The sequence below is a fragment of the Lemur catta genome, chromosome 11, assembly GCF_020740605.2.
Source record: "Lemur catta isolate mLemCat1 chromosome 11, mLemCat1.pri, whole genome shotgun sequence".
Lineage (NCBI taxonomy): Eukaryota > Metazoa > Chordata > Mammalia > Primates > Lemuridae > Lemur > Lemur catta.
In genome coordinates this window covers 93,485,579-93,501,556 of record NC_059138.1, presented here as the reverse complement: position 1 = coordinate 93,501,556, position 15,978 = coordinate 93,485,579, and the positions used below count along the sequence as shown (strand labels likewise).

The 15,978-nt window shown below is 46.8% G+C and overlaps 1 long non-coding RNA gene across 1 annotated transcript; it reads right to left on the bottom strand.

Moving 5' to 3' along the window:
- Positions 1 to 3,179: 3,179 nt before the first annotated feature.
- LOC123647353 lies at positions 3,180 to 4,993 on the bottom strand. The gene is made up of 3 exons (XR_006738207.1): positions 4,946 to 4,993; positions 4,243 to 4,306; positions 3,180 to 3,204 (listed from the first exon to the last, which is right to left on the bottom strand). It is a non-coding gene; the product is annotated as an uncharacterized LOC123647353 (long non-coding RNA).
- Positions 4,994 to 15,978: the final 10,985 nt, after the last annotated feature.

Here is a 15,978-nt window from a genome sequence, read left to right as displayed (position 1 = left end):
ATGTTCTTGCAAATGACAGAATTTCCTCCTGTCATAAGGCTGAATAGCATGCCACTGTGTATATGTAGCACATTTTCTTTATCCATTCATCTGTGGATGGACACTTAGGTTGATTCGATAACTTGGCTATTGTGAGTAGTGCTGCAATGAGCATGGGGATGCAGATATCTCTTTGACATATTGATTTCAAATCTTTTGGGTAAATACCCAAAAGTGGGATTGCTGAATCATATGATAATTCTATTTTTAGTGTTTTGAGGACCTTCCATACTATTTTCCATAATGGCAGTACTAATTTACATTCCCACCAATAGCATACAAGGATTAATCCTTTTCTCCACATTTTCACCGACACTTGTCATCTTTTGTCTTTTTGACATAAGCCATTCTTACAGGTGTGAGATGGTATCTCACTGCAGTTTTAATTTTCATTTCCTTAATAATTAGTGATGTTGATCATTTTTTCATGTATCTGTTGGCCATTTGTATGTTCTCTTTTGAGAAATGTCTATTTAATCCCTTGACCAGTTTTTTTATTTTTATTTATTTGGTTTGTTTTTTTTTTTTGTTTTTTTTTTTTTTTGAGACAGAGGTCTCACTCTGCTGTCCGGCTAGAGTACAGTGGCATCATCACAGCTCACTGCAACCTCAAATTCCTGGGTTCAAGCCATCCTCCTACCTCAGCCTCCTGAGTAGCTGGAACTACAGGTGCACCACCACACCCAGCTAATTTTTCTAGTTTTTTGTAGAATTCAGGGTCTCACTGTGTTGCTCAGGTTGGTCTTGAACTCCTGGCCTCAAGCAATCCTACCTCCTTAGTCTCTCAAAGTGCTAGAAATACAGGTGTGAGCTACCACGCCTGGCCCCTTGCTCATGTTTTAATTGGGCTTTTTAATTTTCTTGCTATTGAGTCTTTTTAGCTTCTTGTATATTTTAGATAACAATCCCTTAATGGATGTATGGCTTGCAAATATTTTCTTCGAATCCATAGGTTGTCTCTGCAACTGTCAATTGTTTCCTTTGCTGTGAAAAAGCTTTTTAGTTTGATGTAATCCCATCTTTCTATTTATGCTTATCTTGTCCATGCTTTGGAGGTCAAATCAGAAAAGTTATTACCCAGACCAATATGCAGGTTTTCCTCTATGTTTTCTTCTAGTAGTTTTAAAGTTTCTGGTCTTACATTTAAGTATTTAACCTATTTTGAGTTGATTTTTGTATGTGGTGTGAGATAGAGGTCCAATTTTATTCTTCTCCATGTGGGAATCCAGTCTTCCCAACACCATTTATTAAAGAGACTGTCTCTTTTCCCATTTCAGACTCTTGGCATCTTTGTCAAAAATCTGTTGACTATATACATGTGGGTTCATTTCTTGGCTTGATATTCTGTACTATCGGTCAATGCGTCTATTTTTTTGCCAATACCATGCTGTTTTAATTACTATAGCATTGTAGTATAGTTTGAAATCAGACAGTGTGATACCTCCAGCTTTGTTCTTTTTGCTCATGATTGCCTTGAGTTTTATTGTGGTTCTATGTGACTTTTAGGACATTGTTATTTCTATGAAAAATGATGTTGACATTTTAACAATTTTTTGACATTGCTACTCAATATGTGGCCCATGAAGCACTTACAAAATTTAGATCTCAGGCCCTACCCCAAATGTACTGAATCAGAATTTTCATTTTAATAAGCTTCCCATTTGACACATAGATACCATAAGGATTGAGAATCAGTGTGGTAAGACCCAATAGAGTATATAAGCAGGCACTTTTAAAACACTAAAACACTATTTATATAAAATGTTCTGTAATAACTAATAAAATAGAAACTAGGTGTTTTCCATTCATCATATGATTGTATATGCAAGATTTTTTTTTCACTTTTCAGCTTTATATAATGTCGTTTTACAATGAAAATTATAAAGCATTAGGATTTGTGTTAATATGCTATTTGTTTTGCTCTAATTTTTTAGGGCAGCAGAAATCCCTACCAGTATTATACCTCTCAGATATCAAAACTCTTGAATAAAATGAGAATTTAGTCAATCAACTACATCCTCATTCCCCTAAATTGACTGATAAGAAGAGCCCAGCTCTTTGTTTTTGTAGGTTTTGTTTTCAACCGTGAGGTATTTCAGTTTGAAACTGCCATGAACTAGGACAGTGGGGTGTAAGTAGGTCTAACCTTGGGGAAGAGCGGATTCCTTGGCTGAGGTCAGGGCAGGCCTTTCCTATGCCCAGAGGGAGCAGAGCAGAAGGGAACCAGCTCTCTGTGGCTGCTGAGCTCAGAGGTGCCAGTGGCTTCTCTGAGTGGGGATGCTGAGTTCCCTCCAAGGCTCTGGGATGTGGCAGTGAGGAGCTGCAAGGCTACAAGTTGATATGTTAGGTTGCCTCTTTCTTTCTGTAGCACAAGACAGGAAGGCCGCACTGTGCTCCTGGAGGCTGCCATTTCTTTCTCATCTCGGGGGATGCATGAGTGGCCCCAAGTTGCCCAAGGGTGTAGACCTGACACCACCCTGGTTCAGGTCGGTGGTTGCAAGTATCCCGGAACATGGGCAAAGGCTGGTTCCCATTGCTGTGTTCTACATGATGCATGGACACAATCTGGCCTTGGGAAACCTGCTGGAATTTGGCCCTTTGGGGGTGGATCTTTATTTGGGTTGTTATCTTCTGGGGCCCTTGGCTATGATTCCCTTGCCTGGATGCAGGGTGGAGAACATTCCATGGTTGGGGGTGGAGATCAAGAATCTCCTTTTAACTATTGCCCCAGGTGAATTGCTGCCGAGTTTTTGGTTCAGTTTTCTGGGTCTGGGGCAGGGACTGAGAAAATTTGCTTTTCTAAGGAGTTCCCAAGTAATGCTGATCCTGCTGGTTGGGAAATCACACTTTGAAAACAGCTGATTTAGGAAGCATTTTACAGTTTATAAAGCCCTTTCCTGCATTCTATCACACTGAATGCTGGTAACTTAAAAATTATTAAGTTAAAATTGATTGGATTTTAAGAGTGATATGAATAATATTGGGACTACTGAGGTAGTGAAAAGAGCTAGGACCTTGAATAGCTAATATTTACTGCATGCTGCTTTGTTCCAGGCACTGGGCGAATGTTGGCTCAAAGAAGTTAAACAGCCAAATTGGCTACTGGGAATCAAGTGAGACTGAACCCAGGCAGTCTGGTTTCCAGGTCCACGATGGCTTCCTTTCCTACAAATGACAATAAAATACACATTACTCAAGAAAAGACTTGTGGTAATTAAGCTTAAGTACCAGATCCTGCGTCAGCCCAACTTACTCTGGTTTCAAAGAACAGAGGCTCACTCAGATTCACCTTGGGGTACCGAGAGTTCAGCACTTGTCCCGAGACTGCATCAGGAAAATGAGGACAAGCGGTTTGAGGAGAAGCAAAGGCAAGTTTATTCATTTGCCAGCAAATGAGGAGCATGTCAGACTCATGTCTTAAAGTACCACAGTCCTCCCTATAAGCAAAAATATGGATCTTTCAAAAGGACTTTTCAGGTTGGGGCTATTGTTATCTAACCATAGTTGAAAGACCTGATCAACCCCATCTCCAGCAAAGATGATCCTGTGACTTCTGCCTGGACAATCCATTGAGCCATCTCCTGTGGTACAAAGAACAAAGGACACTCTCCAGCCCCTCTGATTACTGGCCTCAGGCAGGGATGCAGGTTTTAATTTTCAAAAAGAGTAGGGGGGGTGTTTTAAAGAGAAAATTCACAAAACATTTTACACTTTCTCAGGCTGTTCCCCCTGTTACACATTCCCCACTGTCAGTTTCACCCTTCCATATCTATGGGAGGAGGAGCGATGCAGTCATCAAACTGTTTCCTGCTGAACTGGGGCAATGTTTCAGATGGAAGGTTTATACTTATTTATGCCATTGCAAAGCTTTGGCAGTAGATTTACAAAAATAAAGAATGCAGCATATTACCAGGGAAAGAGAGCATGAACCACAATTACAACCATGAGGATTGAAAGGTAAAATGGAGGAGGATACCTGATAAGAGAGATTTTACCCCGCTTGGCATCTAAGACACCAGTGGGACTGTGGGTCTTTACTGTCCCCTTGCACACAATGTCTGATATAGGCTGGGTAAGAAAAAAACAGGGACCTCTGAGCGCGGAGCTATTAGTCACACCCTGTAGGTGATCCGAGAGACCAGCTTCTGCAAATTAAATCATGTGCAGGAATACCTGCACCAAACAAGGTCTAGGATGACAAACCCAGCAGTGAGACAAATTAGCAGAAGAGGCGATGAAATCCTCACTAAGGAGCTGTCTCTTCATCCTATAGACAGAACAAATAACCAAAGAAAGGTTAGTGAAAATATCAACATTTTCATTTTTCCTTCTTCTTAAACAGATACTTTAGATCACCTAAAGGCCAGCCCATCCACTGAGGGCTTGGGTCCTCTTCATCCATGGGACACCTCTTTACTCTGGTATGATGGACCCAAGGTTTTTACTCCTGACAATTTCAATGAGGTGTGGGTCATTAGAGGCACTTCATAGGGTCCCTTCCACTTCCTTGCCAGTGGTTGCTCAGGTCCTTGTTCTTTCTAGGCTTTAAGCAACCCCCACTTTCCTGGTTTAAATGTGTGGAGGGGTGTCTCCAGCTGAGGCAAGGACCTGAAAGGGGCAAACTCATGCATAATGGTTAGCATCTGACCCACTCATTTTGACATGTTGCTTTACTCTGCTTTCCTTACTCATGGTTATATTACTGTACTTACCTTCGGTGCTAGGAAGGGCCTCTCAGAAACTATTCCACAGGAGCTTAACTTAAGCCTGCTTCTAGGGGCTACCCTTATCTGGAAGAGGGCAAGTGGCAACACCCTATCCCCCTGTAGATGGGTTTTCTGCAACAATTCCAGGATATATGAAATTTCCATTGTAAATGTAGGGCTTTGCTTACTTGCTGAGTTACCTCTGATACAAAGGAGGGTCCATTATCCCTCTGTATGGAGGAAGGGAGCCTATGAACATCCTGATGACCTGCGGGATCATTGAGTCCACCGTGTCCAGCTCCTTGGACAGGCAGTTCACCAGGTTCCTGCTCGAGGGCCACTCGAAGCAGTCCATAGGTGACCACAGGACATTGTGCAGCAGATCCAGGTGCAGACAGTGGGAAGCAAATATTCCACCCCCATGGACCATGCCACAGAGTAGCCAAACACAGTGACACCCTGCAAAATGCCCAGGGCTCCGCAGATGCTCAGATGGATTTCAGTGTCCTCCTGGGTCCTGTTGACAACAGGGCTGTTTGTCCAGAGACTGAGCCAATAGTTAGAAGTCAGGGAAGCAGCATGGTTTGACAAGAAGAGGAAGATGCTCAGGAAGAAGATGAACAGCCTGATGGCCTTCATGGAGTCCCAGGACACAGACCTGTCTGCCTTCATCAGCTTCCAGGTCTCTTCCTTCCTGGCCCTGGCCTTCTGCAGCTTGGCCCTGCTGTTGTGGTGCCTGCTAATGCCCCCACGTGTAGGAGGAGTTGCTGGGCTGTCTCTGCAGCTGCCTGCCCACGGCATCCACCACTGGCATGCCACTCTCCATCTGCCTGAGCTCTTTCCCTGGACTGCTGATGCCTGTCATCCTCCGAGGCCTTTATCTGCTCTGTGCTGTCGTACGCACGCAGGAACTCAGGGAAGGCCCTGTCCCAGGCCAGCAGCTCTTGGTAGAACCTCATCTCAGAGTGAGTTTCTTCAGAAGGATTCTGGTAACTTCAGATGCTGTCTCTGTTCAGGTGGGATAAGACTCTATCCAGCCTGGAAAGGTACCTATTAACACAAGTTTAGGCATCTGAGTGCAATCATTAAAAGGGCGGGTCCCCACATGTTGGGTCCCCTGTGCAGCAGGTCACTTTTCTGCCTTTGGATTGTTTTGAGCACATAAATAGTTTGTTGCAAACAGGGTCCTCGTAAATGCCATCCCACCAAATCCATTAAGGCATCACACCCATAATGTGTACACTCACGTAGGTGCCTCGCAGGGGCCAAACCAAGGCATCAGGTAGGAGAATGAGTCCCTGAGAATTCTATCTCCGCTTAGCTGTGTTGTCCCAAGTGTCAAAGCCCTAATCTTTCATTTTAAAAGGGAGTTTATATTGGCCTAAATCTAGCCGGGATATCAAGGCCCTGAAGAACACTTTTAGTGGCTTCCTTAGCAACTCTGCCAGTGATCTGATTTCTTTTTGGAACATAAGTGTCTCCCTTTTTGGTGACCAGGACAGTGCATGATGGTCACCCGCTTGGGCTCAGCCAAGGCCTGTATCAGAACCATTACTTCAGTGGGATACTTAATATTCTTATTTCCTGCCATCAGGAGCCCCCCTCCTTTCAAATGGTACCATGAGCATGCACAATCATAAAAGCATATTAGAATCCATATAAATGTTTACCTTTTTCCCTCTGGATGACCGAAGAACTCTGGCTAAAGCAATCAGCCCAGCTCTCTCGGCTGAAGTCCCAGGTGGCAGTGGCACTACTGTGATCACCACATATCCAGCCCTTCGCTGTCCATAAAGCTGCTCCCACCAATGAAAAGCTCCCAATCTGGCTGTGGCGTCGGCTGGCCGGCAGGTCCATCCTGCTAGAACAGACACAGCTCCAGAACCTCTAAACCGTCGTGCTACAAACGCTCATTCTCTTTGGCTGGTAACAGGTGGCAGGACCGAGAGTAGACACAGTCTTTAATAACAACTTACAAGTAGCTGCTATTGCTCCGAGACAAGGAGGCCACCCTCTCACAATATTGTCCAGTGGCTTTGGCAAGTTTGCCACTGGCCATGGGGTGTCTCCCAGCATCTGCACTAAGACTCCAAGGCTCATTCCTTGTTTTTCATGAATGGATAATTTAAATTTTTTCTGCAAGTCAGGCAACCCCAAAGCAGGGGCATAAGATTCTGCTTTTAGTTTTTCAAAGACATTTTGGCAGTCTGTGGTCCAGATCAGGGGCTCCATATCTGTCCCTTTAAGGGTCCCCTGCAAAGGTTTTGCTATTAATCCAAAGTTTGGGATCCAGATTTGATAGAACCCTGCCATTCCTAGGAGCCTGCACCGTTGTCGCAGGTTCCCTTGCTAATTTGGAATCCCAGATAAGTAAGTTGCTATTTGCAAATCTGTCCAATTGCAGGTTCTGCAAGTCCCCTACTAAGCTCTCACTAAACAGGGAAGAAGAGCCTTTTTAAACCCCTGAGGCACCACAGTCCAGCAGTGCCACAAGACCACCCTAGTCCCAGGATCCTGCCATTTGAATGTGACTGAGTATCATTCATAGTCACTTGTACAATATCATTAATGGCATGTAGATCCTGCATGCATATATACTCATTGATATGGGGAATTTAAACTCTTTCTGCATGTCCCAGGGTCCTGTTGGCCTATGGCCTCACTCACTTTTTTGTCTTGCAAATGCTGAGGCTCAAACTTCAAAGCTAACTGCTCCTCAGTGGCAGTCTCCTGCCTGCCTCCCAGGCCCTGATATCCCCTGCCTGGCTTGCGGAAGAGCACTGTGCTCACCTGGTGTTGGGGGCTGGGGCAGTGGCTGGGAGAAGGGGCCTCCAGACCTCTTCTGTCCATGTAGGTTGGCACCAATCAAATCTCCACTGTCAATTTCACCCAGGGCACCTGTGGGGAATGTTTGGATTAGAGCCCCTAGTGAGGCAGGGGGCTCCAGGCTGCCTCGTTCATTGTCTGAGTCCCAGACTTGAAAAAAACCATTTGCTCTCCTGGGGGTTCTTGTTACCTGGAACCCTTTGCAATTTTGGGGTTGTATTCTTTCCAATGTCTTTCCTTTTTACAAAAACCACACTGTTTTTCAATCTGGGGCAACTTTTTCTGCCCTTTCCTTTTGACTGTTACAAAGAACCCTGCCAGATATCCCTATGCATTCAAGCCCCCATCTGAGATTGCCATAATGGAAATTGCCCTGCCCTGGTTATGGGTGGCCTCTGACCAAATTGAGCTCCCTGCTGGGTTTTAGAAGGAGAGACCATTCCCAACCCCGAGTCGTAACCTGGTGGGTGTGGGAATGAAGAATTTGTTCTAGTCATGGCCTCCCCAGTCCCTCTCCCAGTGCCAGGATGGCAGTGGAGGTGGTTGTCCCAGACTTGGCTTCATGCAGGGCTGTTTCCCAGCTGGCTGTGGGCCTTTGGCAGAGGCCCCATCAGCACGAGCTTCCACTGGAGTGCCCCAGCTGCGGCTGGCACCACGGCTGCCCCCAGGGAGCCTGGCAGGGACTGGCACCTCCCCATCACATCACATGTGTGCCCAGTGGGGGGAGGCTGTCGGGCAGTGGGTGCTCCCTCCCCAACCCCCATCTTCCCCTAACTGCACGGCATTTGGTCATGCTTACTGGTCCCCTGCTCCTGCTGGCTCTGTCTCCTGGGACTGTGGTTCCACGGGATGCCTCACCTCAGCTGGGACCTAGCAGCTGACTTAGAACTGGTGCAGACCAGGGGAATCTGAATGCCTTATTAAAACAAAGCATAGTGCAGGCCCATGGTGGATGGAGCAGTGGGTAAAGGACTCATGAGATCCAATCTGCTTAATTCCTCCTCAATTTTATCACCTGGCCTTTTGGCCTCTGTATTATGCAATTACATAAAGGTTTGTACATATGGGATCTCATCCCATTTTCCTGACCTTTGACAAAATAATTCCAGTTGTAAGATAATATAATAATTTAGGATTTCATTCAACAGCCACTTTTCCTCACACTCTAGCATGTGCATTGGATTACATTAACACCATTTCTTTTTGGATATAGATTTATAGCTATAAGTTGGCCATTCAGCCAAGATTCTCCCCAAGGGGCTTTCAGATGGAATAGCAACAGGGCTTCCTATGTTGACAAACAACAATTAACACAACATGACAAATAAATAGTACAGGGAATTTCCAACACAAATCACCTTAATGCCAAGGCCTTACCAAATGAATGGGAACTGGACAAATGAGAATCAAATTCTCAAATGAGAACGAACATCTCCCAATCCCAAAGGGAATGAATTTCCCAGGTTCCCTATGTTGAAACAAAACTCACCAACAACAAACACAAACAATGAAACAATAACGCCAAAGCCTTCCAACAAATGGGAACCATCCAAATGAGAACCAAAATCTCAAATGAGAACCAGCATCTCCTAACCCAAAGAGGAACGAATTCCCCAGGTTCCCTGGGAACAATACAAATGAGCTCCAAATCCAAATCAGTTTCTCTAGTTCCACTCTTTCATGAATTCCACCCCAGTTGGTATTGCCAGATAAATCCAAATAAAATGCCCTGCCACAGAGCAGGAAGGTCTGAAAACCTCCCAAATGGGTGGAACCAAGGTGTGCATGCTGGGGAACTTAATCAAACAAATGGCCACGGTGTCTGGACACTTCCCAAATCCGTTTCCCTTTCCTCAACAAAGTTAAAGCTGGTTGGAGCTGTGTCTAATCTGGAGAAGAGAGATAGGGGTTACCTGCAGCTAATCGGGCTCCAGCAGCTGCTGGGATGGTCCCTCACGCTCTTACCTGGAAGGCAATGCTCCTACCCATGGCTTGACTGGGTCTACTCCCCACCCCTTCCAGCAGTTTTGGGGTTGTTTCCCCAGGGTACCGATAGGCCCACCCAGGGATGCCAAATTCTGTTACTGAAAGTTCGGCACTTGTCCCCGCAGCTGCATCAGAAGAACGAGGACAAGTGGTTTGAGAAGAAGCAAAGATGAGTTTATTCATTTGTTGGCATTAATTTGTCAGAGTTGCATCTTAAAGTATCAAAGTCCTCCCTATAAGCAGAAATACAGAGTTTTAAAGGGAGTTTTCGGTTTGGGGCTAGTTTAACTATAGTTGATGGTCCTGATCGACCCCATCTCCAGCAAAGATGATCCTGTGATCTCTGCCTGCACAATCCATTGAGCCATCTCCCGTGGTACAAAGAACAAAGGACACTCCCCAGCCCCTCTGATTACTGGCCTCAGTCAGGGATGCAGGTTTTAATTTCCAAAAAGAGTGGAGGGTATTTTAAAGAGACAACTCGTAAAACATTTTACCCTTTTTCACACCGTTCCCTCTGTTACAATGGGGAAAGGAGGAAACCTGCAGATCAAAGCTGGGAAGTTGCCAGAAAGCAAACAAGTTCCATCATTAACCAGTTCTCTCTCTCCCTCTCTCAATTGCTCTCTCATCATGAACTCTTCCTTGTGTTACCTTTGCAAATCTCAGCCAATCTCCATTGTCTTCTAACATTTAGGTTTCCATTGCTTATTCACATGTGATCTCATGACATTATTTGCCTGATGCCCTCACTGTAAACTAGGTCAGTCTCTCAATATTTCCCAAGTAGACGCTCAAAGGCAAGAATTGGAGAGACTGGGGCACTGCTTTTATTTAGGCTGGTTAATTGGTCACTGACTATCCTCTGAACTGGCTACCTTGGGTCCAGTGACTACTAATAGTCCAATCAGCTATGGCAAGGTAGAGAGGTGTAATTTAATTGTAAAAATCATAGCAGTGTTGGTGTGCAATAAGATTTTTTTCATTAAATGAATTATTACAACTTTGATATTAGAAAAATTTTGAGAGATTTCACATATATCCTATTATATAGCTAATCACATACCTATTTCCACTAAGCCATTTTCTGCAGCCATGCCTTGTGCTATTTCTATAGAGCTCCACATGGTGAAGGCTTCCAGGGACTGTCCCATGGTGGAAAATAAGGGACCGCTATCATAGATGCAGCTACACAAATCCATTTCCTCAGGGGTCGGGACAAATCGTACAGCACACCTAATATTTTTATATGAGTGAAAATGTGGTTTAAGTGAATATCAAGGGCAATTTTAATCAATGGAATCTGTAGCAGGCAATCCACTTAGAGTGTTCAGGAGGTAGAAGTGCTCAGGGAGATGCTGTCCTGGCAGGGCACATATGTGTATATCAGCTGTGTCTCCTCCCCTCACAAGCAGCTGCAGAGCCCAGCAACATTAGGGGCCTGGGGAAATGGTCCCATTTTGCATACACCGGACGTCTCTGACACTAAGGTTATCATCTGAACTGATATCATGTCAGTACTTCATTTCAACAAAAAGCATTTCAGCCCTGCCCCATTGCTAGACACGAGGTCAGTATTGGTGTAGAAGTGAGTGGGATTGAATCTGTCCCCAGAGCCCTGTCAGATGGGGAAGATAGCCATTAAATGAAGATTCAGTGACAACAGTGCAAACACAGAAGGCATGAAAGCTGTGGGGTCAGACAGACCCAGCTGTGTCTGTGCTGAGTTCCAGGCCTTCCGGTTCCTAAGCCAGAGGCTCTCAAAGGGCGGTATGCCAGCACTGGTTAGGACACAGGGTGCTGGAGCACCTCTGGAGCGTCTGATCCATATGCCTAGGTGGGCCGGGGAATTTTCATTCCTGAAAAGTTTGCAGAAAGTGTGGTTGTTGCTGGACTGAGAACTACACTTTAGAAACAGGGCTCCACTCTGCATAGCCTGAAATGAACAGGTTATTCTGTTTCCTGTCTGAATGTCTGAGTGGTCAGAAAGCCACCACGGACTGCAAGACAAAAGAGAAGGAGCAGGTTGGGTCCCCAGCTCATGATGAAGAGCAATACTGGATGTGTCAAGCTTGAAGTGTGTGCAGGGCACATGTGTGGAGATGTCTGCTAGATGGTTGAGAACTCAAGTTTGGAGCTCAGGGGTTGTTGAATTGCAGTCATCAGAGCATCAGCAGGAAGAGGAGTGGTAGGACTCTGGAAGAATTATAGGATGAGATAAGGAGGACCATGTTCTCATGTTCTCTCCCTCTCTGACACCTACTCTGAGTATGCGTCTTCAGTAATCCACATTTATGGCATTCATCTGAGCGTTGACAGCATGGAGCTTGTGTGGGCTTGTCAGGCCCCTGCTTTGTGAAAACTCCCTTTGCAGGTCCTCCCCTTAGCTCTGGCCCTGCAGGCATCCCTCTTGGGGGCTCTGGAAGCCCCAGGCCAGCCCTGAGGCCCTCCCTAGAGGTCTTCAGCCTGGTTTCTGGGCAGTGGTTATACTGGGATGGCGCTGTTGGGAACAGGGAAGTGCTAGAGTAGAAGAACAAGGGAGGAGGAGAAGGAAGAGAACAGAATGAAAGTCCTGTACCTACAGAGGAATGAGGCCAGCATCTGACATGGCAAAAGTACACAGCCTGAGGTCTTTCTCCAGATCCAGAAGATGCTTAAAAGATCTTGATCAAGTTGACCATTCTGGAGGACAGCACACAAGTGGATGGTAGGTCTTTGCTTAGCTGGAGGGAAAAGTAAAAATTCTCAATTCTCCATCATTATGTCTTAATATTCAAGCCTAGAAAATTCTGAAAAGTAGCTAAGGAAACAAAAAGGTGAGCTTTGGCCAGGATTGGAAGCTTCCACCTCAAGAGAACATGCATGAAACAGTGGGCTGGGGTGCTACAGACTAAATGTGTGCCCCAATAATGTTGAAGCCCTAACCCCAATGTGACTGTATTTAGAGATAGGGCTTTTAAGCAGATAATTAAGTAAAAGGAAGCCATTAGGGTGGGCCCCAATCCACTATGACTGGTGTCCTATGAGAAGAGATTAGGACACAGACACACAGAGGACACAGGGACAAGGCAGCCAACTGCAAGCCAAGGAGAGAGGCCTCAGGAGAAATCACCCTGCAGATGGCTTGATCTGGGACTTCAGAACTGTGAGGAAGCTAGTGTCTGTTGTTGAAGTCCCCCAGGCTGTGCTATTCTGTTACAGCAGCCTGACCTGCCTGAGCCGGGGAGACCCCACTGGCTGGGTGGGAGAAACTTTGTGCAGTGTCGTTGAAGACCACGTGGGGTGGTGCCTGTGTGGGGATCGGCGTTCGAGAGCAAGCCTTGAGGCTTTTTGTCATTGACATGGAAGATCCATGACTGGAAGTCCTAACCCAGGAGGGTGGTCTATGAATTGTGAAGTGGGTGGCCACCAGGGGTGCCCATGAACAAGACTGCTGTTGACCCAGGGAGCAGCAGCTAAGCTCACAGACAGACACCTGCTACAGAAAAACCCAATGTATATGTAAGGGAGGTGGGCACACAGCCACCTCTGGGTTAATTCTCACCAACCATAGCAGCACTGGATGGGACAAGCCTCGGTGGGCCTGCCAAGGCCACGCTCTGCCCAGGGGAGGCAGACCTATAACTGGATGGGGTTTTTCATGGTCTCGCTCTGCTGCAAGAGAGATTTGGTTGGGGTGGCATGCACATGCCAAGCCACCCTGCCCAGTCCCTGTCCTTGACTGATGGGCTCATTCTGCCAGCTGCTGCTGGTGTGAGTGGTGGCAGTGCCCAGTGGTGTCCCTCTCCAAGAACTGCCCAAGCTCAGGGCCACCGACAGGGGCAGCTCCATCCAATGGCAGATTGGTGGGACAGGGGTGGTAATAAGGACCCCTCTTTGCCCTAATTCAGGCTGGCCCAATGCCAGAGCTCCCCACAGGGTGGGCTGAGACCTCTGATGACTCTGTTGCCCTCCAACTTCTCCCTCACCAGCTCTTCTTCCTCCCTCTCCTCCCCAAGGTGCTGCCAGGAACACCATCCAGCCACTGTCCTGGACACTAAGCTCCACCTCCAAGTCAGCTTCCCTTCACTCCAGAAAGCCACCTGTAGGCTGACCCTATAATCAGACTTGGGACCAGTCGTCTGGAGTGGCCAGGGGAGGCCCACGGCACTTCCATTTTTACAGGCACCTGCTACTTAAAAAAGAAAAAAGATGCTAATGCAGGATTACAAAATCTGTGGTGTATTTTCAATGTTTATATTGAATACATTAAAACCTTTAACAAAAGTAAACAGAAAAATGCAAGATGATTATGCCATTCATGAGATAATTATAAGGCTTAACTACTCATTCACATTGACCAGATCCAGAAATGAGACGTTTAAAGCAGTATGAAAAGAATCTTCCTTTGAACTTTTCAGGTTAAATATGGGCATTCATGCATGTGTGTGGTAAACAGTTACGGCAAAGGCCCCCAAAGCATGCTAAACACACGTCTGTGCCCTCTATAACTCTCCCAGATGGATGCTGCTGGGCTTGGTACGCAACCTTAGAAACCGTGACACAGCAGGAATTGGGAAGCCCTTGGCCACCGGGACTTGCCCTCCTGCCTCCCTGGCTGCAGGACGAGATCCCAAAAGCACTGATGGTGGTCCCGGCTCAGGGCCCCTGGCCCGGCCTGCACACCCGGGCAGGCAGCCCCAGGGGGACACCAGCAGAGGTCAGCACTGCCTTCCTAGGCCCACACTAATCGCTGGCCTGGAAAATCGTGAGCTGATAAGATGGTGGTAGTGGTGGGTTTTACTCACTAAGTTTTGAGAGTGGTTTGTGAAATTTCCCTCAGAGATCAAATTATAGTTGACCCTTGAACAACCTGCAGTCGAAATCCACAGGTAACTTTTCACTCCCCCAAAACTTAGCTACTAACAGCCTCCTGCTGCCCAGAAGCCTAACTGATAACAAACAGTGGATTAGCATGTACTTTGTGTGTTACATGGGTTACATACTTATGCTTGCAATAAAGTAAGCTAGAGAAAAGAAAATGTTTTTAAGAAAATCATAAGGAAGAGAAAACATTTACTGTTCATTAGATGGAAAAGGAGCACCATAAAGACCTTCATCCTCATCATCTCCACGTCGAATGGGCTGAGGAGGAGGAAGAGGAGGGGTTGGTCTTGCTATCTCAGGGGTGGCAGAGGAGGAGGAAAATCCACACATGGGGGACCCTCGCAGTTCCAGGGTCAACTGTAAGTTTGGTTCCCTTCGGGGCACAGCCCTCCTGCCCCATCAGGGGCTCTCCCTCCGCCCTGGCCCGGAGAGATTGAGTTCGACTAAGGAGACAGCGCCACTCAGGAGCACGGACCACGGAATCTGAAAGGCTGAGCCTGCTGGCGGTGGAAACCCAAACTGTGAGGAAACTGGCTGGTTGGTGCTGCCGGAGCCACAGTGCCCTGGCCAAAGCCAGGTAAGGGCAGAGCACACGAGAGGCAGGAGCCAGCGGCAGGCGGAGGGCAGGGGGAGGAAGGCGGTCAGGAACGGCACAGGGCCCACCAGGACAGGGCGGCCGCTGCCTCCTACTACCAGGAAGATTCCCTTAAGAAGCCCTTTCTGTTTAGGGGAAGTTGAGTAAATCCTTTCTTCCTTGACTCTAATAAAACAAGGGAAGGAAACAGCAATGTTCTGGTGAGATATGCAAAGGGTTTGGGGGGAAAAAAAAAAAGAGCGGCTTGCCCAGGGGTGTTTACTGCGGTGCTGTTCACAGCAGACGCCCTGGCCCTGCGTGGATGCATAGAAAGGGGTGCCTGGAGGCAGTAAACCCAGAGCAGAAACCCACTTCTCTCCCTCGGGATGGAAACATGCACATCATCAGTATCGGGAAAAGGCAAAAGGCTATGTAAACAGTTGACATTTCAAGTATTCTTAACTCTTCCTGTAAACTTGTGTATATAAGGGAAATTTAAATGAAATGACAGTCATTCTTTCAGGGATGGCTATCAAAAGAGACGCCCAGTGCCATGAGGCATCGCTTGCTTTCTCTCTCTGGTAGACATCCACCACAGTTGAGTCCCCCGTCTGCCTCTGAACTGCATGGCTGTCACCAGGGCTGGATGGCAGTCCCAAGGATGTGTGTGGTCAGTCCCTGTCAGGTAAGGAGAGGAATAGGGCACCCAGCCCTAAGCTCACCTTGTAGGCAGCCCTGCCCAGCCCTTCCAAGGACCTGTAAATGTAACAGGATGAGACAGGGACAGGGTGTCCCATGCACAAGGTAGAGACGTACTTTCCTTAGACACTGTCATCTGACTGACCAAGCTGTCGTTCTGAGCCTCTTCTTCCCCAGGGAAGAGAGGAACTGAGGGCCATATCCAGGAGGGTTATTCTCTGGCAAGACCAGCATGATGAGTAACGGTCCTGGGAGTTGCGACAATTCCCACAGTACACCCAC